The sequence below is a fragment of the Miniopterus natalensis genome, chromosome 16 (assembly GCF_054644295.1).
Source record: "Miniopterus natalensis isolate mMinNat1 chromosome 16, mMinNat1.hap1, whole genome shotgun sequence".
NCBI classification, from domain to species: Eukaryota; Metazoa; Chordata; class Mammalia; order Chiroptera; family Miniopteridae; genus Miniopterus; species Miniopterus natalensis.
In genome coordinates, this window is record NC_142096.1 from 1,535,084 (window position 1) to 1,559,946 (window position 24,863).

Genomic DNA, 24,863 nt, shown 5'->3' on the forward strand with positions numbered 1-24,863 from the left:
ACTATCTGCAGGTGCCTTTTATTTCATCAGCACTTTGTCAGAAAAACACAAAACTAAATATCTTAAGGGGGCGAGGCCCCGTCCTCACAGGCTGCACCGTGGCTGTTATCAGTCGCGGCCCATTTGCACCCTTAGAGGACACACTTGGCCCCAAGCAACACTGATGCCTGTGGCCTCTGGTAAGCCTTCCTCGGTCTGCTCCACCTGAACTAAAAGACGGGCCCTGAACTCTCTCAGCAAACCGCCCCAACCTATGGGGCTGAATTCCAAACTTTAAGGACGGGCTGGTTTCCTACTGCAGGTCAGCCTTCCCAGAAAACTCCTGCAGGACAGAGCCCCCACTACCCCCAGGGGATTCTTGGAATTCTTCATTCCTCCTTGTAGTTCCTAGAATTGCATGTCAGTTAACTATCAACACGTCAACTCATCTGCAGCTCAGGCCAGAAGGAACTGGGTATTCAGCGTCACGCTCCCACCGGGCTCCGTAGGACCTGCAACCAGTGCAGTAATCAACCGGGCTTCATAGAACATGGAACCAGTGCAGTAATCAATTAACTAAGTGTATCAATCAGGCATGAATTTTAAATGTCTCTGTTGAGCTAATAGGAGAGTATAGTTGCAAGAAACAGAAATATATTGGGGCTGATTCATTTAAAGATGAGTTCAGTAGTATCATGTAGCAGAGAAATCCCTCAGAACCTAGAAAACCAGTTTTACACATTTGGGGTGGACCAGGGGAAGCACAAAGACCGCCTGTTTGGGGTTCCTGTTCGGGACGCTCGGGCCACCGCGGCGCAGGGCCGGGCGACCAGGCTGCTGCAAGGACACAGTGGTGCTCCTGGGAAATTAAGCTGATTGTAGCTGCCCCTCCAGCTGGGACGATTCTTTACGGCACTCGTTATTTTTGTCGAGAGTCTCCAATTTAATATCTGGGGAATGTGTGCCTGCACGGAGGACCTGTTACGCCAGGGTTGCAAGGGAGCCTGGGAAAGCCATTAGCTGCGGTTCTCATCGATCTAGTGGGATGTAAAATGTACTTTCCTGTAAATCTCACAAGTTGGTAAATGTCCTCGAGGAGAACAGGGACCCGCACACAAAGCAGCAGGAATGGAGAAAAAGTATGCTTTTCGGGCAATCGCTTGTTGACCTCGTTTCTGAGAGGACTGGGGGAATTAACATATGGAAACGCTAGGAAGGGACCGTGGCAAGTTGTGCTGTGTTTCTTGGGCAGAAAGAAAAACATCGAGTTCTCAGGAGGTTTACTGGCGCAAATATTTATATTTACGTGGCCTGATTTACTCATCTAGAAAAAGTCACGTGAAAGAAGTTCCGTGGGTGAGTCAGGGTCGGGCACGTTCGGACTTTCCTGGGGCCGTGGCCACCCGAACGTAAGGTCGCTGTCGTGGACCCGCAGAGAGGAGCAGCACCTGCCCCGGCGGCCGAGGTCCTGCCGAGAACACCAGGCCGGGCTCTGGGAGTTTCGATTTCGCGTCATCGCAACAGTGACGGGCTTTTCTGTAGAGAGGTGTCCACCCCGCTGCACCGCTGACCCGATTCTTTCGTGAACACAACCGCACGGGACATGCGCCTCCCGCATCTTGCACCGGCCAACAGAAATACAGTAAGCGGAGCAAGAGGGAATTTGGAAGACGGGCCTTAAAATTTCGGATCGCGGATGGGTAGAATGGAAATCAGCGTGTGTGCGTTTACAACTGGATCGTGAATAAGTATCTGTTTAACGAATATTTATTAAGCAATTTACCAGCCAGAGACTATTATAGTTCTTCGGGATCCTAAAAAATAAACAGGAGGGTGAGCTCGTTGCTTTTATACGTCTTATATTCTACAGGGGAGATGCTGACACAATAAATTACCTGCCTGAATTGAATGCACTCTCGCTCGCTCTCTGTTTAGCTTCCACTCTACACAGCTGAGGAAAAACCACCCCCCGGGATGGTCAGTTGACTGTAAATGCCTGAAACGCTGCTCTGAGCGAGACCCCCGCTTTCCCCGGGGAGTGTGGGCTCCCAGAGCAGCAGGTCTCAGAGCCGCACCTGTCACCTCGATTCCCAGCGGGTGTGGTTTCCATACCAGCCTCTGTTCACCATGGGCCCGCGGCTGGACTGATGACTGCGGGTCCTTTAATGGCCTGGAAGCTAATTAGGTCTTCACTTACCTGTGCGGTCATCACACCACCGGCCCTCTTTGTCCACTCGAGCGAGTCAGCCCAGCCCCAGCTTTCCCATCTCTTAAAGAGGGAAAGCCAGCAGCACTTTAATTTATTTATTATTTTTAATTGACACATTTAACATTATGCCTTTATAATACTGGCTCCTGTTTATATCTGTTGTCTAGATTCTTGGTAAGCACCAAAGTCTGCAGCCAGCAGAAGGAAAACATGCCACTAATGAGAATGATCGACTCTTTGACCTCTAGCGGGGACGTGCCCCAACATTTTAAGTGGCCCGTTTGATTCAGTTTTTTCACAAGAACATCGTAATAGACTGTTTTTGACCCTCAGAGTCTAAATCTATCTATTCTAGAAAATAGGCGTCACAGAGCCAGGGTAGGAAAGGAAGAGACTCAGGCCAGGCGAGGTGAGATTTCATCGTGTGTGTTAATTTTGGGAAACTCCGATTGTGTGTATGGGCTGCCCCTGAGTGTGGAAGGCCTTGGTGAGAAGTCCTGAGGTGTTTCGGTAAAGGAGCCATGCGGCTTAACTGTTGCCTCATTATTTGTTTACATCCGACGTTTAGCGAGACCGCCGCTGTTCGGATATATCCTGTTTATTTTTGTAACAGGACTTTGCATTCTTCGATAGAGAACAACCTGTATATATTGTCTGATTCTAGAACAAACAGATCCGTGTGCAAATCATCAGGCAAGACGCCTGACCAGAGGCTGGCATTTCATATGACACAAACTGTCGTCTGATTCCGACCGCTTCCCACCCCTCTCACTGGTGTGAAGACTGGCACTAATTGTCATTGACTTTGGCAGAGCGTGGGGACTGTCCAGTTACAGTGAATGGACATGACATCTAGAACTCCCTTCCCAATTAGAGAGCCTTCCCAGAACGGGGTCGTGTTGGAGTTACAGTAAAAAAAAAAAAGCATTCAATAACTCTTCTGTAGATAGAGAACTTCCTGCTCCATATCATCATTACCATACTTTGGCTTAAATAAATAGAAACAACCTGTATTTCTAAGTCACAGAAGCAACAATACACATTTCCTGGCTCCAAAGGACACTCAAGATACACCAAGCACTAATGAACCCCCCGTGCACTCAGCGGTCTCATTATAAATATTTGTGCCATTTGGAAGCCAATTTCTGTGTTTATCCCTGGTTTTATTTCAGTTACACAAGCCTATATCTATTTATGCCGGTTGCAAATTAGGACCAACAACATATAACATGCAATACGACCGAAGAATTTTGACTGCGATTTGTTGGTGTGAATATCAGTGTTTTCCAATTTAAAAAGACGAAGCAGAAAACTTTCCAGAAGCGTCTACAGCCTACACCGTTTTCATCCTGCCCGTTCCTGTGCTGACATTTAATGCCTGTTCCTTTTTTTTTTTTTTTTGGAGAGGCAACAATCATTTACTGAGATCAATAAGAATAACTTGTTCCGGAAGCACGATTCAGGCCGAAGCACAAATAATGTTCCAATTAGGAGACAGAGGGGAGGGTATTTATGAGATGCAGGGAGAGGAGCGGTTACATCAGCAGCAGGAGCATTGCCGTGGACGCAGACGACGCAGTAGTGAGGTCGGTTCTAAAGAAGGGTTTCCAGGCTCAGACCAGTGGCCAGGATAACTGATTTCTTGCTCTCCTTGCAGAAGGTCACCGAAATAAGCTACATTATTTTTTGGCTTTTCTTAGTATATCTTTAGAAATACTTCAAGGTTCGTATTACCCTCTCTGCAAACCCCCAAATACCAAGAAGATAAGAAAAGGAAGGAAAAATTAAATGTTTGCCTGGGGGAAGACCCTACTCTTTTGAACTATTAACAAATTAAACCTAATACCAATTTAAACTCTGGTAACCTGCCTATAAGACTAAAATACTTGTAGGAACAAAAGTCTGAATTTCTTTTGCCTATGTGTCCTCTCCATCACTGTAAAATGCGCCTGTTACTTTTTGGTAAAAACGAGCATTCAAGGTCCGGTCTTTTACTTTTTTTAAACTTGAAAATATCTTTCTTAAATATCCTACTTACTGTTGGTTTTGAGAGTCACCCCGAAACAGGAAGAAAGGGGAGAGCAAACATGACATGTCAGTAACCAGTGATTGTAACCTGTTTTTGTTATTAACTTAAATTTATAAATATTATTATTATATCTGCGCAATAGTTTGCTCTTATTAACTTAAAATATTATTTTTATTTCATTACTTATATCCACATAGGGTAAAAGATACACATGTAATAGCTTATGGAGTTAATAGCAGCAGGGACCCGCAATCCCTGGTCCCCACTGCCACACTTACCTGTTTCCCAGTGACCAGGCTGCTGTAAAGCTCTTAAACTATGTCCAGCGTGTTTTTGTTGGTATTTCTAATATTGTTGTTAGTGTTTTGCCGTCTCCTGATTCAGCATTTCATCGATTATCTCAGCTCTCTGCACCACAACATTCAGCCCATACTCCCAAAATAGCTCGATTGCAAATTTGAATAAATACATATTCAGTGTTTTGATTTTTCTGACTTTAAAGATATTGCAAACTGCTGCTCTAAGTGGCGTACTACGGGTACAGCGTCTTTTTCTGTATATATTTTGCATTTTCCTGGAGCTAATAATTGACTCTTTTTAAAACTTACATGCTCTTCTCGGACTCTTTGGCTTGACCGTCCCACAGTGTATGAGGCCTGCAAACCGCCTGGTAGCAGAGGGTTCCCCAAGGTGCTCCTGATCCAACAGCCCCTCAGCCCCCGGTCAGTTTCCCGGGGTCCCGGGATCTGCAGCTGTCCCATCGCTCTCCGCAGGCTGCTCAGGTGTCGCCCTGGAGCTCCCCTGGCCTTTTCCACCTGCTGAGTGTCTTCTGTCCTAGGTATCTGATTTTACCTTTTCTTCGTTTATTTGTTTGTTTTTTCTTTGTGTGTGTGTTTAAAACACCCCCGCAGCTTCCTGAGCAAGGGTAATGGGAACCCCCTTTACTTTCCAGGCCTCGCCTCTCTCTCCGTGTCCATTCGCCCCACACCCGAGTGCCGCTTTAGTGGGTAGAGCTCTAGTTTGCAAGCCTTTTAAACTCAGTAGTTTGAAGACATGTTTCCCCATTTCCTCTGCTTTTTGCTGTTGCTATTGTGGACTCAGAAATCCTTTCAATTCTTAAGCTTTTGTACACTTTTTTTTTCTCTCTCTGGAAAATGTAAAACTGTATTTTTCTCTCTAATGTTCTTAAATTCAACAGAATGAAAATTGTTTGCCCTCAAAGCTTAAATGTCTTTTTGTTTTAGGAAAAAAAAAATTAAAAAAAACATTTAAAAAGTAATTTCCAGCTCTGGTCTGGTAGCTCAGTTGGTCAGAACGTTGTCCTGATGCACCAAGGTTGTGGGTTCGATCCCTGGTCAGGGCTCATTCAAGACTCAACCAGTGAACACATCAGTAAGCGGAAGCACAAATCGATGTTTCTCTCCCCCCCACTCCCTCTACCCTTCCTCTCTCTCTAAAATCAATAAATTAAAAAAAGTAGTTTCCTCCCCATCAAAAAGTTCTGTTCTCTGTCTGCAAGATTATGCGTCACTCTCTGTAGTCTTCAACATTCCCTTTCATGTATGTCTTTGAACTTCTGTGCGCTGCGCAGAAGCCTCCCGGTGGAGCCGGACCCTGCCCTCTCCCGCTTGAGGGGCGGCGGTGGACATTCCTGTGGGCTCGGGCCTGCTCCCGGCCAGCCTTCCCGCGTCAGTCTCCCCTGGACAGTGTCCAGGCTTTTTCTCAGGACGTTCGCTTACTTCACGGTGGCACGAGGGTTGTATCGCTCCCCCCACTCCCGCCTCCTGCGGCCTCTGGTGCCTCCAGTCGGCTCCCTTAATATCAATACTCCCACCTTCAGTCCCCCAAGAGCTCGCCAGTTTATTGGAGAAATATTACAAAGTGGATTTTTCAACATACAGACTGAAACAAAACCAGGAACATTTGAATAGATGGTAAATGTTATCACTGTAGTCAGCAAGTAGAAATCTGCACGAGATAGTTTTGAGAATAGAGTTAGAAGATCAGGAACCAGGTCGTCGTATTCCATAGAAGGTTCTTATTTGAATTCTGAAGGTGGAAGGTGCCTAGTTTTGGAGAGAAAAAGTTAATTTGATGGCAAATAATGGTTTTGTGTTTTGCTCTAATACCTCTCATTTAGTGAATGTGAGTTTTCTCCATCAAACCAAACATATAGACTTAGTTACAGCCCATTTCTTTTTGAGACCAATGTGCTGAATTTGTTGACATAAGACAAACAAACAAAACTTTAGTTTGTTGTAGAGATGTAATATTTAATTTTGGTTCTTCATGTCAGTAATAAACCCATTTTTATTATGTATTGATACTACTGCATTTGACAAATGATAATCTTCCAAACAGTTTTAAATGGTTTTCAAATATTTAAATGCTTTAAATGGTGGCATTCTCGTAGTAGTAGTAGTAGTAGTAGTAGTAGTAGTAGTAATAATAATAAATTGTGCTGATTAGTTTCCCCTCATTATTTTCAAAGCCCAAATGCTTTGTTTGGATGGTTGACATGAGGCTGTTTCTTGCTGGAGCAGTAAGTGAAGAATATTTGACAGGATGCCAGTTTTAAATACATGAAAATAACAACACTAAAATCCCAAGTTATTTTAGATATGAGCTTTCATATTTGCAAAACTTACTTAACACTCAACTATTCATAGGTCTGACTACTCTCAATTTCTGATTCTCCTGAAGGCCAGAGGGCAGCTATGTTTTCAAAAAATCAAACATTAAATTTTTTTTCATAATTCAAAAAAATTTATTTCATCTTTAACAAATTTTATAAAAATCTGAGTGTGCTACCTTTCTGTAGATGAGCATAACTAGTAAAATAAAACAACAGCAACAGTAAGCGAGCAACTAATTCAGCTGACACCTGCAGGTATCACGTGGTCACCTCTGGCTCTCCGGGAACAGCCATTATAACTCGATTTGTCAGCATCGCTTCCTTCTAACAGCACTGAGGAGTGTTTGCAGGCATCTGACATGATGAATCCGAGGCTCATTTTTGTAAGTTATTTGTAAAAACTGCTTTCCTGGTATGCAAATATATGTATAAGACATGATCAATTTTTTTTAAATTCTCAAGTTGAGAGAAAGTGATGGAAATTCCCTTCCACGGGCTACAGAAATCCACGGCTAGGCATATAAATGTACTATTTGTAGTAAATCATGACTGTCACCCGAAACCCACAGCACCTTAGTTTGGGAGGGGACATGAGTCCCCAGGAAATGTGACTTCATGACGCCACCTCCTCTTGCTTACCTTGCGAAATTACAGAGATGATTAATTGCAGGTGTCAGGTAGGCCAGGCTCTCCGCTCAACGCTCCTCCTTCATGAATTGAGTTTATCATATTAAATAAAAACATGAAGCATATACTCTTAAGCCCCTTTCGCAGTTAAGGAAACAGCTCAGTCAAACTGCTGCACTGTGTATAAGTTCCGTGTCTAAACGGCCAGGAATCTAGTCAAGGTCTAAGGCCGAGCGGCCGCGTGGGTCTCGGGATTTCGCTTAGTCGGCGAGGGAGATGCGTTTGCCACCAGAGGGTCCCGTAAACGGCGCCATTGTCCACGGAGCACAGCGCTGCACGTGGGTCGCAGGCGAGGGGAGCTGGAGGGGTTTTGTTTCTGGAGTGGGTTTGGATTTGAGATACGAAGGGAAGACATGAGCTGCCTCGGCGGAGTAAAAAGGTCAGGCCAAGACCATTTATCAGGAGCTGCCGGCTTCTGTTAGGTTAAAGTGGGCCCCGTGAGTTCATCTCAAGAAACCAGGTCGGTGGGACCCCCATTTCTCTCTTAACCTAAAGAAGCTCCAGCTCAGAGGGGGTCATGCAGGCCCCCGAGTCGGGGCCTAGTCTAAGCTTCTGGGCGTTAAGCAGTCGCCGGGGGGACGATTATGAAAACGGCCCATTCGGAACCTTTCTCCTCCCTCCGTTGCTATAGACTCAGCTGTCGCCTGTCGCATCTCTCCTTGGCCCCTGTCTGCTCTTCTTTCTTCAGCCTGTGGTTTTCTGTTTTTATTGTTTTTTTAATCCTTAAACTTCACCGTAGGATATGCTGATTGGTTTTTCAGGGAGAGAGGAAGCAGGGGAGAGCGAGAGAGAGACGTCAGTTGGTTGCCTCCCGCACACGGCCCAGGGGACAGGCCCAAGCCCGGGCATGCCCTGACCGGGCACTGAGCCTGCCACCCTCTGGTGCAGGGACGGTGCTCGACGGGCCCCACGTTTCTGCTGTAGCCCGTTTGTTCTCACGGGCTCACTACCCCCGAGAACCCAGGTGGGGAACAAGTACCATGAGAGTGGGAAGAGGGGTGGGCCCCGCCCTGCCCGCTGTCCCGAGGGCCAGGCGGGCACCGAGGTCGCCCGTCCCCCTGCGTGTGCCCACCGGGCGCTGCCCTGAGAGTTACCGCAAACGGTGCGGGCACAAAGGAAAACGCAGTTTTGGTTTCACGGAGATCACGTTCATTTTAAACACAGGATGTTTTCAGAAGTCTCGGCGGGTAACTAGATTTGGAAAGAAAGTTGAGCACTTTGAGAGGGCGACGATTCAGTGTGTAGATATTATTATTCTCAGTCTTTCTGATAAAGGATTAATTTCATGGTATGAGAATAATATAATTGTTTATGATCAGATAAATATTCTGAGCATATGTTTGTTCATCTCTCACTGAATCCTGCTATTAGTTTGAGTTTAATTAGCCAAAAAGAAACAGTCATTTTTTTCTTCTGTAAAATATACCTTCCTCCTCTCACTTTTCTCATCAGAGGTAAAGACTTTCCTCTAATAGTCTCAAATGTGAATGTAAAAGTCCAAAGCTTTATTAATTCTTTTTCTCCCTTGGATTATTCATTTCTTTTTCCAGCTTTATTACTTCCCCCGACCTCACTTCATATTTTCTCCCCCTTTGCACCCTGACGTAAATTCCTCGCTATAGTCTAGTTCACTAAAATCCCTTAGAATTTCAAAACTAAACACGCTCCAGTATTTATGAAGCACATTAGAATGCTTTGGACAGTATCAAATTATATTATCAATTTATAAATGATACTTTATAATAAATTAATTATTAAGATAAATATACCCTGACATATCAGGCCAGTTTTCCCTCAGTTTATCATCAATTTAATAGTGAATTAACATCCTGTGTTTTGATCCTAGTGTCTTAAAATTATTAACACAGCTTTCGAGGCTGCATCATCTTCTCAATAGCAATTTCCACATTTGAAGCATGTTTAATATCGCTCACACCAAGTCATCAGCAATTCTGTGCTTTATTAAACAGAACTTGCAGGTGGGTTAATTGAAAAACATTTCCTCTGAATTTATTTTTTTCTCACCTCTTTCTGTCAAGAATATTTGGATAAAGAACACATCTATGTAAAATAAGTTGCTCTTTAGGAGGATGGGTGGTTTTAACAAATGCTCTATAAAGACAGATGACCAGGAGCGTGTTTCTGTAGCGGCCTGGGGGTGAGAGGACTTGTAAACATCTAGGGCACGTCCAAGGAAACTTAGTAGGCTGCTTCCAGATCTTCATAGGACTTTTATGGCACAATTACGATTTCAAATAAAACGCTGCTTCGTAAATTATTTAAAATGTTTATGGCGATTCTAAAATATTTTAAAACCCTGAAATAAAATCTATTTCCTGAAAACAGTAAAACCCTTGGAAATTGTGCCCGTGCACTAAAATAATAAAGGTTGTTATGTGTTGACTCTTTTTAATCCTAATTAAGTGGGCGAACGAAATTCTATTCCGTTCCGCTGTGGCCTTATGTTACCTCTTCCCCATGTCTGTTTAAACAGACTTTTTCCTACATTAATCTGCGTGGGCGCACTGGAGCTCTATTTACATATGACATTTTCCCAGTTCAATTACGGCAGCGTTAAACCAATACACGCTGCAGTGTAATCTCCTGCATCTCTTAACGTCCTCCACGTTACTGTTGACTGCATTCCCATGCAACTCCAGCAACAATAACAAAATAATTCTCTGTTTGCCGTCCCGCCTTGCTGCGCGGAGGTGCGATGGGTTTGCCGCCCGCCTGAGCCTGCGCCGGGCCTCAGCCCCGCCTGGAGGCCTCGGCCCGACTCGGCGCCGTCGGGCTCAGTTCTTCTGTTGCGCATCAGCTCCGCGAAAGGCGACCTGGCTCGTGTCCTGTATTAAGTCGTTTCAATTTGTTAAGACGCTGAATTATGGCATGAAAACAAATTTATATTTCGTAGTGAACGTGAGGGAAGAAAACACAATCACCCACAACACCCACCGACCAAATCAAGAGTAAAGACATTTTGATGAGAGCTGAAAGAGTGGATAAATACACTCAATTCTTGTAGATTTTTAAAAAGTGTCACTTATAGAAAAATACAGGAGTAAGAAAATACTCACTTTGAAAGACAGAAATTTGAGGACGTTGAGTTAGCAGTGAACTCAGAAGTGAGGATTAGAATGATTTTAGCTAATTATCCCAATTCTCTGACCCTCCACATCCTCATTTACTAATATTTTGCCTTTTACCTGTTTTGAAATTAGGTTAAAATGAAGTAACAGAGGTAATAGAACACCACCAAAATATTACGTTAGACGTCACCTGAAACTTGTCTTCGCTTATTAATAATACCTCATATGCTTGAGAAATCAAGTCCAAATCTCAAAATAAACGTGCTATCTATTTCCAAGCAAATGCTGCTGCTATTTTTAGTGACTATAATTATTGATTATTGATTATTAATTATTGACTGTTGGAGAGCTCGGTCTCTCTGCCCGCCCCCCGGGTTCTTTACTCTAGATGCCGCTGCCCGCCGCAGACTCCGGAGTCGCGGGGCCTGGAGCCCGCTGGCGCGCCAACGGGCTGTCAGGGTTGGAGCCGCCGAGCCTCTGCGAGCGGCCCGAGACTCAGGGCCACAGACCAGGCGCGTGGTTCACGCGCTCCTCTCCTCTCCTCTCCTCTCCTCTCCTCTCCTCTCCTCTCCTCTCCTCTCCTCTCCTCTCCTCTCCTCTCCTCTCCTCTCCTCTCCTCTCCTCTCCGCTTCTCTGTTTCTCCCGCTCTGGCCCAGTCCCGTCGGCCGCGTGCCCGCATTCCCGGTGTCACAACAGGACGGGCGGGGAGGCTTCCTCGGGGCTGCGTTTCGGGCAGGGGTGGCAGGGGCTCGAGGCGGGACGAGCCGGGCACCTTCATAGACACCCTCGAGGACGCTCCTGGGACCGGGACGCGTCGCAGCGGGGGAGGCGGCGCTTCTGCTGCCCGGCCCCGAGCTCTTCTCTTGGGCGCGTTCCCCGGGCTGAGCGGCGGGGCTGCGGAGGGCGGCGGGCTCCAGCTTTTCGAGAAAATTCCAAGTGGTTTCCCGGGGTTGTTCGGTGGGTCTGAACTCACATGCGCCGCCTGGGAAGGGCCCGTTGGCTCCCGTTCTCCCCACCGTGGGTATGGTCAGCGCTCATGTTTTCCCAAACCGCTGGGGGAAATGCCCCCTGGAAGCCGTGGTTTATGTTTCGCTCCATATTCGTTTTCTCGCGTTTATTGGCCGAATGCACCTGCTGCTGTGAAAGGCCTGTCCGTGGGGTAGAAGCCCAGACACTGAGCAACCGGTGCAGACACCGGGCCGGCCGGGAGAAAGACGACTCTGAGCCGTGAGATGAAAGCAGGCCTGCGTTTTTGTATGCTGGCTGGACTCCGGCCCGAGATTTTCACGTCTTTCCCCACCTCCCACCGGGTCTTAAGATTTCGTAATTGTCGACTTACAGTTTATATTCTTGACAGCCCCGCCTCCCGTCAGACGTGTGCACGACAGGTGTTTTCTCCGGGTGTAGTTTATTAGTTCTCCCCACAAAATCCCACCTTTAAGGTAGTTAAATGTAGCAGCGGGTCCTCTGTTAAGACCCTTATTTTGTTGTTGTTGTTTCTGTACCTTGTCTGAGAAATATTATACCAGCGTCGGAAAGAGATTGTTTCTGTATTTCCTGCTAAGTAAGGAAACTCTCCCATAGACTGTTCAGTCGTTAGTCTGGGTTTGGATCCTGTGCCTGTGGGAGACAGAGGTCAGTTTTCCCGCTTCCCTTTCTGTACGGATAATGGGCTTTCCCGTTATCTATTTAGTCCCTCCAGTCCTTATCCATCTCCTGTGCATCACTTTATAAAGTTCCAGGTATGCACTATCTATGTGTTTTTTTGTTTATTTTATTTTTTCCATCACTGCACTGTTGTTTTTACTCTCTTCTTTGTTATATTGATTCCCTTGTCTATTCCTGGGCCAATATCACTGTCTTAATTACTTTAGTTAATGGTAAATTAAAGATCGAATAGAACTTGAGACTGGAGTGAGGACACGTTCCTCCGATCTCTGCTCTCCTGGTAATTCCTGAGATCTTCCAAGAGCTGTGTCCAATAAATCATAATCCGTGACTTTGAAAAGCTAGAACAGTAGGTTATCCAATGCGTATTTTCTTAAATTATTAGTTATATTAGTTTTATCTTTAGAACTGTTGGGCACAGACTAGCTCCACCCTCAGTGGGTCATAAGGGAAAGCGTGTGTGTCACTGTGGGCCTCTCCTGCGGTGGCATTGGCGCTGCTCGGCTACCCTGGCCTTCGGCTGCGCGTCGGGTCCTTCTTCCAGCGACCCCTCATCTTTTTTATTCAACCAGTGACCCCTGAGGCCTCTTCTCCGGGTGAAAGTCAGAAGGGGGAAGACCTGGTCAGGCCATGCAAGAGTCTTTGTTGCCTCAAGAGTATTTATTGCCTCTGTTTGTAATGTTTCAGGTAACAACACTTCATTGACCAAAGAAGTGATTTGCCCAAGATCAGCACCCCTGGGGTGGAGAAATACACCGAGACTTCGGAGAGGTAAGTGCTGCCGACCAGTGCGGCCGAAGGATTGGGCGGGCGGTGATATTAGGAGGAGGGATTGAGGAGTCCTGAGCGGTAGCCCAAGCTGCCCTGTTGGCTGGACTGGCGCACTTTCCCTCACGTCACGTTACCTTATTTCATCGATTCGTTGCATTCTTCCTTCTCATGCCATGTATTTTTATTTTATCTCGTTTTCTTGATTAGCTCTGTAGGAATTTTAATTAATAGTTGTTTAAAATGATAACATTGTGTTATTCATAATAATACTATTTTCCTGCCATCTACGTAAATTTCTAGATTAAATTTCCTTAGCTTTCTTTATTTCGGTATTTCTTAGAATTATCACCTAGGAATATTATCTAAATTGTTATTTTCTGTAATTGCTTTTTATTATTACTTGTCTAATAGTAAAAGCATTGGAAATTTTCTGTTTATCTTTAATTATGTCTTCTAGAAACCGCATCCGATATGATTAGTTATTTCTGCTGGGTCCTTTTCGGTCTGTGATTTAAGCAGGGGGTTTTCCTTGGGCCAAGGTTTATTCCTTACTTTAAGGTCTGGCTGAGTTTGATTTCAGTCTCGAGACTTCTTTTCGTGGCTGTCCTGCAGTGCGGTCGCCTTGGTTCGGGCTCTCCCTCGCTTCGTCGCCTCGCCTCGGCCTGCTTGTAACTGTCGTAGGCTCACGTCACCACAAGTCGTGGGGGCTGATGCTGTTGCTGGACGGAGCCAGTGCCATTTATCCACAATGAACTAACAGTGTTTGTCTGGTCTGGAGGTTTCCTAGTCTACTGTTTCAAATCCTTCTGAGCACGGAGAATTTCTCTAAGACATCCCAAATCCTTTGGCTGGACATGGCCCACAGCCCAAGCTGAAGTGAGAGAGTTTATTTAGTGCTCATTTTAGGGTAGATGCCTTTGGTTATTTGTTTATTTAACAATTTATTATCAATTATTATACTCTGGTGAAACCTTAGGACCTATACAATTGTCTCTCTAAGCAATTCACAAGAAAATAACCTTATTAGGAAAATGGTATTTGGGTTATTAAATATTTTATTGCATTTTATAATTAAAGATATCATAAAATAACTAATCAAAGATCAAATTATATTTAATAATCATATTATTCACATAATTAACATACTAGCTTTGTTTTTTTTTCTGTCAAGTACAGGAAAATACCTTGATATTCTCTTCTGCCATTTGGTTATGATTATATTTTCTTAGATATTCAGGTTTCCCTATGTGTTTCCAGATGAGTGTTATTAAATGCTCAAAATATTTTATCTTCATTGCATATTTTCAAAACAACTCCTTAGGCTGAAGCCAGGACAAGGCTCTATGAGTCTGGCTTCCTCTGTCTTAGGGTTAATTGAACAATTTCACTCCAGTGCTTATTTTAGGTTGTCCGTCAGCCTGAGCTGTTGGTCGTGATGAAGATCGTGTCATGTCTCTATCTCCACGTGGAACTGAGTGGAGCATTAATAGGTGACACCGTGAGGCGCTCTCACCATTTCAGCTTCAGACACCAATACTGAGGACATCCTCTCACGTTTTTATAAATATATGTAAAGACACACACATATCTGCACAGGTAGATCCATATAAAGATGAAGTGCTCTGATAAATCAGAGCCCTGATTTTACAGCCTGAACGACTTGCTCACATTCACCCCCTTACTAGCTTCCCCTCTTTAGGATGTGACGTGAGCGATTCGTTTATTTTCTTACCTTCACCCTGCGTTTCATCCCTGCCCCCACCACGGATCAAAGTTTTCCACAGTTCCATGAACCTGTTTTTCAAAGTCTTCGGCGGAGACTATGATGATACTTGCATCGAATTATAAATATATTTAGATTCACTTTCCCTTCCTAAATTTTTCCCTTCATCGTTCCTGATATGTTTTCTGCTTCTAAAAACTAATGTTTTATAGTTTAATAGATCTGATTTGTTTCAGAGAAGCTGTCATCTTCCTGCAGGAAGGTGTGTTTATTAAAGATGACCTTCACAGGCCCTTTTGGAGGACGGTGGCAGCCCAATCTTCCGCCTTCGGGCATAAACGGGCTTCATAAACTGCTCCGGAGGTAGCACGGGGCCTCCTGTTCCACCCACTCTGTTCCACTTTAAGATGGCAGACGTTCTCTTTTGATTATAATACCTTATTTTTCGCTTAAGCCTTTATAATTATTTATTACAAGTGCGTAGTAAAATTTAAATCCTTAATACAACTTTCTAGATTTTCATTACATTGAAAATGAACTCTGAGAATGATAGACGGCCAGTTTTGACCTGCGTGCTTTTCTCCGTGGAACGGGCCCTCTTGTCCACTGTGCACGAGCTCTTGGTATGTGAAGTCGGGTTGCCTCACAGCTGCTCAGGGCGATTAAAACAACCCCCACACGGGCAAATAGCGAATGAGCCAATGCGGGTGCTGAGTCGGTGGGCTGCGTTTCCCAGGGCACGAATCGCGGCGTAAGGCTGCTCGCAGTGCCCCCTCTAGACGTGTTTCCAATATGTGAGATAGGATTGTTAACTACAGAGCAAAAAGTCACTGAAGGGCAGTCTTACTCCTCTATGTGGCATCCACGTGGCCCAAAATAATATAAACAGATTCCAATTGCGTAATATAAAGGACATGGCGTATGAAATCCTTGGTCTGGAGAATGGATTTATAAGGCGCTAGGAGGGAAAGAAACGACTCAAAGAATTTTTCTGGAGTGATGGTCCTGGTTATATGTCTCATATTATTTTTTAGTCATATGTAATGATTTGAGGTCTAAAAAGAGCCAATAGATAAGAACAGTGTAATAACATTAAAAAAAAAGCTTTTATTCATTAACTCGTGAGATGTTTTGTTGAATGACCTGAGCTTTATCTCTCCCTCTGCCCTCTGTGCCCCTGGCCAGTGGGCTATATCTAGAGACTTTTGGGTAAATCATACAGAGACAGATTTCGAGTCAAGTTCCATGATGTTAGCCTGGGATACGTGGTTGAATCTGTGCAAAGCATCGTCAGAGAAGCGGTTCTGCTGTCATTCCACAGAGTTATTAATATTCTCTTTACACAAAGTACAGTCGCCCATTTCACAATATGGGCTTAAGCGGCTGGTTCGCCTCTACGTGAATATTTTCAATAAGTACTGTAAGTGTACCTTCTCTTACGATTTTCTTAATGACATATCCTCTAGTTTACCGTAAGAATATAGTACATAATAAATATAACACAAAATATGTGTTAGTCGATGCTTTGTGTTCTCAGTAAGGTGAACAGCAGGATAATAGTAGTTAAGTTTCTGGGGGGAGCCTAATGTTATACATGGATTTTTGACTGCATGGGGGTCAGTGCCCCTAACACCTATGCTGTTCAAGAATCAACTGTATAATCATATCCACTGATCAGCCTTGAGATTTGTGCTGAATATGAGCCTATGTCACTTATGAGTAAATATGACTCTGACTGGTTGGCTGATGGCCGATCGGAGGGTTGGATCACCAATGACTCCGTCTACTTCTTGCAGTCAGTGGGGGCTCCGACCGTCCATCGCTTGGCAGCATTTGCGACTTAAAGTAACAACAACAACTGGGTTCGCTGTTCAGGGGAAGAAAGATGACAGGAGATTCATCTCCCAGAGTGTGAAGTGGGTGCATGACTGCGGGTTTGTGGAGCTCTGAGTGTCCTTAGGCAGTGCCTGGGGAGGCTGGATGAGACCCCGGAGACCAGACGTCAAACATCAGAGATCCGGCTTGGCCATAGTTTCTGTCTTCCGTTAGTGATGCAGAAGCAGACAGAAGCCACGGGACAAGAGACCAGGGGGGCTTAGGCACGAAGAATCCTGATGACCATGTTACCCCAGACATTAGACCCCTTCCTTCATTTCCCAAGCAGAGGTGTCAGCCTCCTGATCTCCGCAGGTGCCTGGAGAGTGCAGACCGACCAGCTCTCACAGTGCCCGAGCTGGCGCTCCTGTCGGTCCAGCTTAGTGTGGCCTCGGGGTCAGATATAAATCATTAAACACGATAAAGAAATGCAGTATTTATTGTACCCCCGAGTCTGAGGACTGAGCGATGCCTCCGACATTTATTTGGAATGTACTTAATTTTAGTCCTTTCAATTACCACTTAAAATAGCAGGAACGGTTCCGATTCCCAGGAAATGGGGAGAGCGCTCGTAAGTGAAGACCCAGGGACGGCCTATAAAAACTGGCATCGTCAGAGTGATTTTCCTGGTTGGTCTCCTGGGCGCGTCTCTCTCTGGGTCGGCCACGGGCCGCCTCCCTTTCAGAATTCCTGTCCGCCTGTCCGCCTCGCCCAGGCTGACAGCAGGTAGACAGTCAGCGAATTTCCCGCACCGCTGGGACGTTCCCGGTGACCGGCGAGAAGCTGGAAGATGACCTCAGCAATCTGAAGACCCGTGCGTGCCGCGGAAATGAGACCGTCCTTATGCTGAGAGTCAGGGCAGCCGGTCAGTGTCTTTAGCATAAAATTAAAGGGCCTGGGCCTTTCAGGGCCCTTTCCAACTGAGGTTAGAAAGAAATGGTCTCAGAGGAAAGGGGAGAGGAACGAAAACACTCGATGTCCACTTGTCTAGCTGGGCTCCTTGTGGGGATGAAACTTCGGGGAGGAGGTGACATTTAGGCAGCTCTTGAGGCAGGTGTTTCCCTCTGCCTTTAAGGCTGGGGATTTCGAGGCCCATCACAGTGTACCCATCGATACCCACATTTCAGATCACAGTTGCACATTCCCAAGGTTACAGAATTGACAGGAAACTGCGTTGTGTCTCCAAAGGACTCAGTACCTTATACAAGTCATCAGCTCAGCTGATTTATTATTCAGTGTGATTCACAATTAGACAGGGAAAGAAGCCGGGTAAGATTGTTTGCCCGTCCGTGATTATATTGAATTCTGCGCATAAATCTACACATCGTTAGAGTGCACCCATTCGGGTAAATGCTTTTACTTAAAGAGGCCGCTCTTGATCTCACAGGATATATTGCACTTTAGGCTTAATTTTAACAGGAAGAAAAAAAAAGCGATGCTATTTTTGAAATGTGCCTCCTGATCTATACCGAGGCTTTGTCTTTTTTCAGAATGAGGCCTCTAACATCAGATTCCCCTGATTAAATTTTACATGTTATGAATTATTCATCATTTATCCATCAGGAAGCAAATAGGCTGATATTACAGAACACACAGCACCGGGTAGTAATGCAACAGTAAGTCAAAGCAGGCGGCTTCGGGGCCGAGCTCGCTCCCTTGCCTGCGTTTTTCATTCTGGAGAGGATGTCACCTGGTGCTGCGACATTGGTATCGAATCAAAAAGCAGAGAGAATTCAGTACGTTCCTTTCTTACTCGGGTTTGTCATGTGCTCCCCACGTCGCGCTCCAGAACCCACGGCACACGCAGCTGTAGGGAAGTGAGATAGCGCCCTGAACCTGGAGTGCGTTCTAAATAGTTTCATCGGTTCTTTTTCTGATTAAATGTCTTGTTCTTTTTGCTTCTCAAGTGATAAAATGGTACGTGGAATATTTGTCTGTCGGTTGTTCCCGTTACACAACAGTAATCGATTTTAATGAATTAGGAAAGCACTGGGCAGGAGCAGAGAAACAAGTGCCGCTTCCTCGGTTCTAGGCCGGGTGCGCTTCAGCGGCAGGGACTCGGCCTGGGAGGCGGGACACTCGGTCCTTGCGAAGGTGCACTCCAGACGGCACGGCCTTTGCAGATGGCGGGGTGGGGAGGCGGGTGCGGCAGGCAGGGCCCGGCAGAGTTTCAGGCGTGTTGTAAGCGTGCGTAGGAGAGATTTAACTTACGTGAGCGTGTGTGTAGGGATGGATATTTGTACTCTGTCGGTCTGAAGTCATTTGAGGTCACTTTAAAAATTGTACATTCTATGAATCATCTCAAAATTGATTCATAGCTAAAAATAATTATGGAATACTTACCAAATGTTAGGCATCATTCTTTATGGGGTTAATTCTTTTAATTATCCCAAAACTTTGTGAGTTCAGTTGATTTCATTACAAATACTGTACAGATCTGGAAACTGAGACCTAGAGTATGTATGAAATGTGCCCAATATCACCCAGATAGAGTGCTGTCAGATGGGATATAAAGTCAGACATCTGGCACCAAAGATTGCTAGAGGGAAAATAGGACTGTCATATAAAAAAACACAATTTTTTTTCCTTACAATAAGCATTTTGATAGTAGTGAAGATACAAAAGCCCTTGGTAATTATTACCTTAAAAATTTGGATTTGGATCAGTTGTTTAATATCTTGTCAGCTCTCCAGTGATTTTAGCTAGGTGACTTTTTAATATTCTTACCAAATTTATAAATCACTTTCAGTACAAGCGTTGGTCCCACTAACACTGTCCACCTTCACTGAAAAGGAAGGTCTCAGTGGGTCCTTTCTGTGTATTTCACTAAAGAAGTCCTCTTTTCTTTGATATTTATCATATAGAAGAGGGAAATTTTTTGCTTCCTCTTGTAAAAAGAAGACCAGAAAAACCCCCACAAAAGCGAATTCTATAATAGATGACATTCCTTGTCTGCACAGGAATAGGTAGAAGAAATGCCCGCTGGATACGAGGACTTCAGATAAGGGTTCTGAGTCTTTTTCACGGGGTGTCACATAGGCGCCGGGTCACTCTTTTTAAACCACATTCCTGGGGGCCAAGATCCGAGGCAGAGGCCGCCGGGAACCAGCCGCTCTGCGCAAAGTGCGAAGGGAGAGGGCTGGCTTCCGTTTAAGATCACACTGAAGAAAGAAATCTGTTAAAAACAATTAAAAAGCTTGAAAGCACCTTCCGAATTCTTGGATGACTGCGACTGGGACGTCTCCCGACTGCACCTCCTCCCACCTCCAACGACGTTCCTCTCCTGCGCAAAGCGCGGCGAGTCCTGAGGCCCCCGAGACTTGCAGCGTGGATGTGGGGTCCTCGGCTTCGTGAGGCCGTGGCTGTGAGAGCTTGTGCAGGGTCTCCTCATGCCTGGATGGCAGGAGACCTCGGGGACCACGGCCAGGACACTGAAAGTGGGTGTCGCAATAGCCAAAGTACGGAAACGTGAGTGGATGTGGAAGGCGCGGTGTATATACGCAGCCCCGAGAAAGGATGCAGCGCGCCGCTCGTGACCACACGGACGGACCGCGAACCCATCGTGCGAAGCGAGATCAGTCAGCAGATCCGTGTGGGCCGCGTGTGATGGGATAGGCCCTGTCCTCAGTCCTGGTTAATTCACCCCAATGTCCGATCCATGCTGAAATAGTCGCAGGATCAACAGCCTGAGTCTTCAGTGGAGAACAGTACATTTTAAAAGTTAAAATCTCCCCTATACCCACAGTTTTATTGTGAGTCCTTTTCAGAGTTACCCTCTTATTTACACTATTTAAAGAAATTAAGTGTTTTATTTAATATAATGTAAACAATGGAGATGTTCTTGGAAAAACTATTTTTTTCTCTTATTTTTCATTGTCATGAGAACACACCATGAGCTCCACCCTCTTCACAGAGTTTTAGGTAAATGATGTAACCCAAGGGATCCCCAGAACTTTCCCATCTGGCGCAACTGAGCGGGAGGTGAGCTGTCCCAAGATACCTATGTGGGGCCTTCGTGAGTCATCCTATTTGAGTAGCTAATGCCCTTGAAGTCACCTTTGTATAAATTCTCAATATCCATGACTGATGTTCTCACCGTTACATCACTACTGTCCCCTGGAACAAATGAGTTAACCTTGCAGCTCATTTTGTGAGAGGGGGTAAATTGGTCCCACGATTGCCGTGGTTTATTCAACAGCGCGTGTCCATTGAGGACAGCTGTGTCGTAGGCACGTGGCGTAGGCTGGACAGTACTTTAGCCTGCCCTCCGGAGTTCCCTTCTGCCTGGCCCTTCCCGTCGCGTCCCGCCCTCCGCGTGGGGACACAGCCGAGCCGCGCCCCAGCGCACTGAAGCCGCGATGGCCTGGCCCCCCTAGGAGAGCCGGGGAGGCCCTGCCGCTCCATCCAGCCGGGCCGTCTGCTGCACTCAGTCCATCCGTGGTGACTGCGGGGAGATGAGTTGCTGTGATCATCTCAGCGACTCTCCGCCTTAAAAGAAGGGGCTGGGCTGAGGACGGGAGAATCTCTTCCTTGCATTCGCTCACCACCCCACAAGGGGAGGCAGCGTCCGAAAGTGGCCTGTTCTCAGAGTGATGTTTCTCCCCTCGAACTGGCTGGGCAGGGGAGACGTGGTGCCATATGCCTGATGACTCATCTTAAACACGTTTCACTTTAATCTCAGGTCTTAGCTTCAGAGTCTTCCTTTGCTGACTTCTCCATGTCCGTGATTAGAACTTTTATTTTTCCTAGAATTTAGTTGGGGGTTTACCTGGTTTGGCAAATAACCACGAGCTCTAATACCGATTGAACGTCATAAACAGATGAGATCCATGAAATGTTAGCCTAAAAAAAAGAGATTTGTAGTTTCCTTACAAAAGGGGCTAGAATGGGCCTCTTCGTAGTGGCTTTTTAGCCATTTCTATTAAATATGGGAGAGAAACATGTCTCTCACGCGCCTCGCGTGAGCTACGGGGATGCTGCTTCAGGTTTCCTTCCCTACCACCGTAAAGTGAGATTTGTACTGATACACATACGATCAGAAATACATAACATTTCCACTTACCAAGAACTGGCCTGCAGAGCCCTGGCCTGTGTGGCTCAAGAGGTGGGAGTCTCGTCCTGAACCCCGAAAGGTGGCGGGTTCAGTTCCCCATTAGGGCTCATACCCAGGTTGGGGGTTTGATCCCTGTTGGGAGGCAAGTGATAGATCTCTCTCTCCCTTCCTCCCCCTCTCTAAAAAAGCAATTAAAAATTTTAGAAAAGAAAAAAAAGAATTGACCTGTATAAAATAAATGTATCAGGAATCGACTCAACCTGGAGCGTGGAGTCCCTGTTCCTGCTGCTGTGCCGGGGGCCCCCTAACGCGGGGCCTCCTTCTCAGTGCCCCTCCGAGGCCAACTCTGTCATTCTCACCCTGAAGAAAAAATGCAAATACGAAGTTCGGCTGTGGAACTTAGATAATAAACCCAGAACTCTTACAGTTACTCCCCAAAGTTCAAGCTTACGCATAATTTGAAAGCTGCTTTATTTGTAACTAGTTTGGGAGATATGACGCATAGTGAGTGATACACACACGTTTTATTTTTCTAATTGCCCAAGTCAGCCATCAAGACGTGGCCATGGCTAAAATTAAAATAATGAAGAACTTCAAGGGATAAAATATAGACGTCATGTTACTCTCCCTTTGAATGTCACTGTCATTTGTCATCTGGGGGGTATCTCTCTCTAGTTTCTCATTTTTTACTTTCTACACATTTTAAATGCACTTATGTATTTTTTTGCATATTCCCTTTATTAAAGAAAATATATAGATTTATATATGTTCTTCTATAACTTGATTTTTTTCTTAATAATAACCTCCAAAAGCATCCAACAGTTTCCCTTTCTGTGCACACTTAATAGAAATATTCATATTCATATATATTAATATACTTATGTGCCTAGAATGGTACCTCTGTTAAAACCCATGTAGAGTGTTTAAATTGTAAAATGATTTCTATAATGAATTGATACCCTTGTACATACGTACAAAGAATCGTTTTTCATTTTTTACAATTGTTCAATTATCACTTTATTAACAACATTCACAGTCAGGCTAATGAACTAGCAGCCTGAATTTCTGTAGCACAGGGAAATAATAAATTTCTTGAGAAAATCCAGTGGCAGTAAAAACACATGGAAATGCAGTCCTTTATGTTCTCAAAATATGTAAATCAATGCAGTGTGAACAAATGTTATACTTGTAACATAATCAGGATTTATTTTCAATACGAGTCCTGGGGCAGCTAATACTCAAATCACATTAGCAGGGCTCAAGCCTCAGGAAAATGTTGAGAATGTTTAGAGCTTGAATTAGGAAGATTATAACTCAGGCATATTTTTTAAAATGTCCAGACACCAACTTTCTTTTTAATTTGTGTTTCATCTTGCCAACGAAGGTAACTTAAAGCCTTGGGCCTCCGCGGTCTGTAGCTGGCTGCCCTTCCCCAGGCGACCGTGTGCTGTGGCCTTGCTGCAAGGGGGGTTCCGCCCTCCGAGAAAGTGCAGTTTCCCCTGTCGACGTCTGATTCTTTAGCTTCGTCAACATGAATTAAAACGTCATTTTTCAACATCACAAATACAGTGGAATTTTGGTACTTTGTTTAGTGCATTGAATGACTTCACTGTTGATTTCAGATGCCTGAGTTGTTGAGCATTTACTCAGAAGTGTTCAGAAAGTACCGTGGCCTGCGCGGCTCAGTTAGTCGAGCATCGTCCCAGGCGCAGGAGGGTCGTCGGTTCAGTTTCGGGTCAGGGCAAAGGCCCGGGTTTCGGTTCAATCCCCAGGGCACATACGGGAGGCAGCCGATCGACGTGTCTCCCTTGAATCCATGTTTCTGTCTCTGTGTCTCTTCCTTCTTTCCTCTCTAAAATCAATTTAAAAAAATTATTATTATTATTATTTTTTTTGAAGTTTAACAACCATCCCCTCCAGATAGTTAAATCACAAAAACGAAGTATTCGGAAATAAATGTGTCCGCCTGATCAGTAGCTGTTTCTGTCAGGTTGGGGTTATGAAGACATTTGCTGTTAAAAGGTGTTTCGGGGCGTTCGGAAACAGCGTTGGCGCCGTTGCCCTAAGTTTGGTTGTCCTCAGGTGCAGGCTGTCCTCCCGTCTCCCAGCCCCCCTCCTTTCCTTCTTGGCCTCCCCTCCTTTGCAGGTCGCATGGCCAGGTCGGCAAGCCCGGCCTGAGGGTTAGTGAAACCCGGGCCTCAGCGAGGGTGCGAGTGAGGTCACCCCCAGCGGCGCCCGCGTCCCCCAACTCGTCCGCATCCTGTGGCCGGGCCCGTGTGTGCGGCTAGAGCTCCCGCATGCATCTCGGGTCAGTACATCGTCTTGAAGACAGAAGTGACAGCAGGCAATGGAGCCAGCGCGAGACAGAAGCCGCCACTAATGACACGGCGGCCGCCCCCGCGGCGGGGCCCGAGGTTCCTGCAGTGAGGAGAAGCGGCGCGACTCTGTCACGGCGGGCGAAGGGCTCGCTCCCCCCCGGCAAGTGAGACCATTCGCTGCGGCCTGTGTCCCAAGCGGCGCTTAAGATCATGACCCAGACTTTCCTAGACGGGACAAAAAACATCGTTTTACCAACTCGGAAGCCCAAAGGTGAACTGGGTGTTGGCGCTGTGGGCCGGGGACGTGTGGGTGGCGTCATCGGGGATCTCACGGCTCCGCGGGACTGATGTCACATCCAGGAGGCCTCACGGTCCTTCCTCGAGATCATGGGACGGTCTCCAGTGGCATTGGGCCTGAAGTCTTCCTTTCCTTTGTCAAACAAGGGAGACGCGAGAGAGACATTTTGTCCGACTTCTGCACGTTCCCCTGAACCTGGGCCCGTTTCTGTCGCAGCTCCTGGGCTTGGGAGCCGAGAAGTTTGACGGTGAAGGCGAGGTTGTGTGGAAGAGCAGTTGCATTTTATGACATAGAAATATTGGAGGGATTTGAGAAGAGCTTTTAAATATTTAAAATAAAGGATGAATAATAGCAGACTGTAGGTGTGACGGAAGATATTCTTAATTTAGAGTTTCATGCCCACAAACGGGCGAAGCAGCACAGCTGTCGTGTCAGTCGTCGCTGTGACGTGCGTGTGACGCCCCGACTGCTTCTCGGGCTCACCGTTCGTCTGGCGTCCACCCCGTGTGGGAAGTTGTCCCAAGTGCTC

General features: G+C 45.8%; 1 long non-coding RNA gene across 16 annotated transcripts in view; it reads left to right on the forward strand.

Annotated features, from left to right (window-relative positions):
• The window catches only part of LOC107526463 (uncharacterized), a 276,844-nt gene that overhangs the window by 73,667 nt on the left and 178,314 nt on the right, over positions 1-24,863 (forward strand). For all 16 annotated transcript variants that reach the window (XR_015715769.1, XR_015715774.1, XR_015715766.1 and 13 more), the window contains one exon: positions 12,984-13,067. This is a non-coding gene — a long non-coding RNA (uncharacterized LOC107526463). The remainder of the gene's footprint in view (positions 1-12,983; positions 13,068-24,863) is intronic.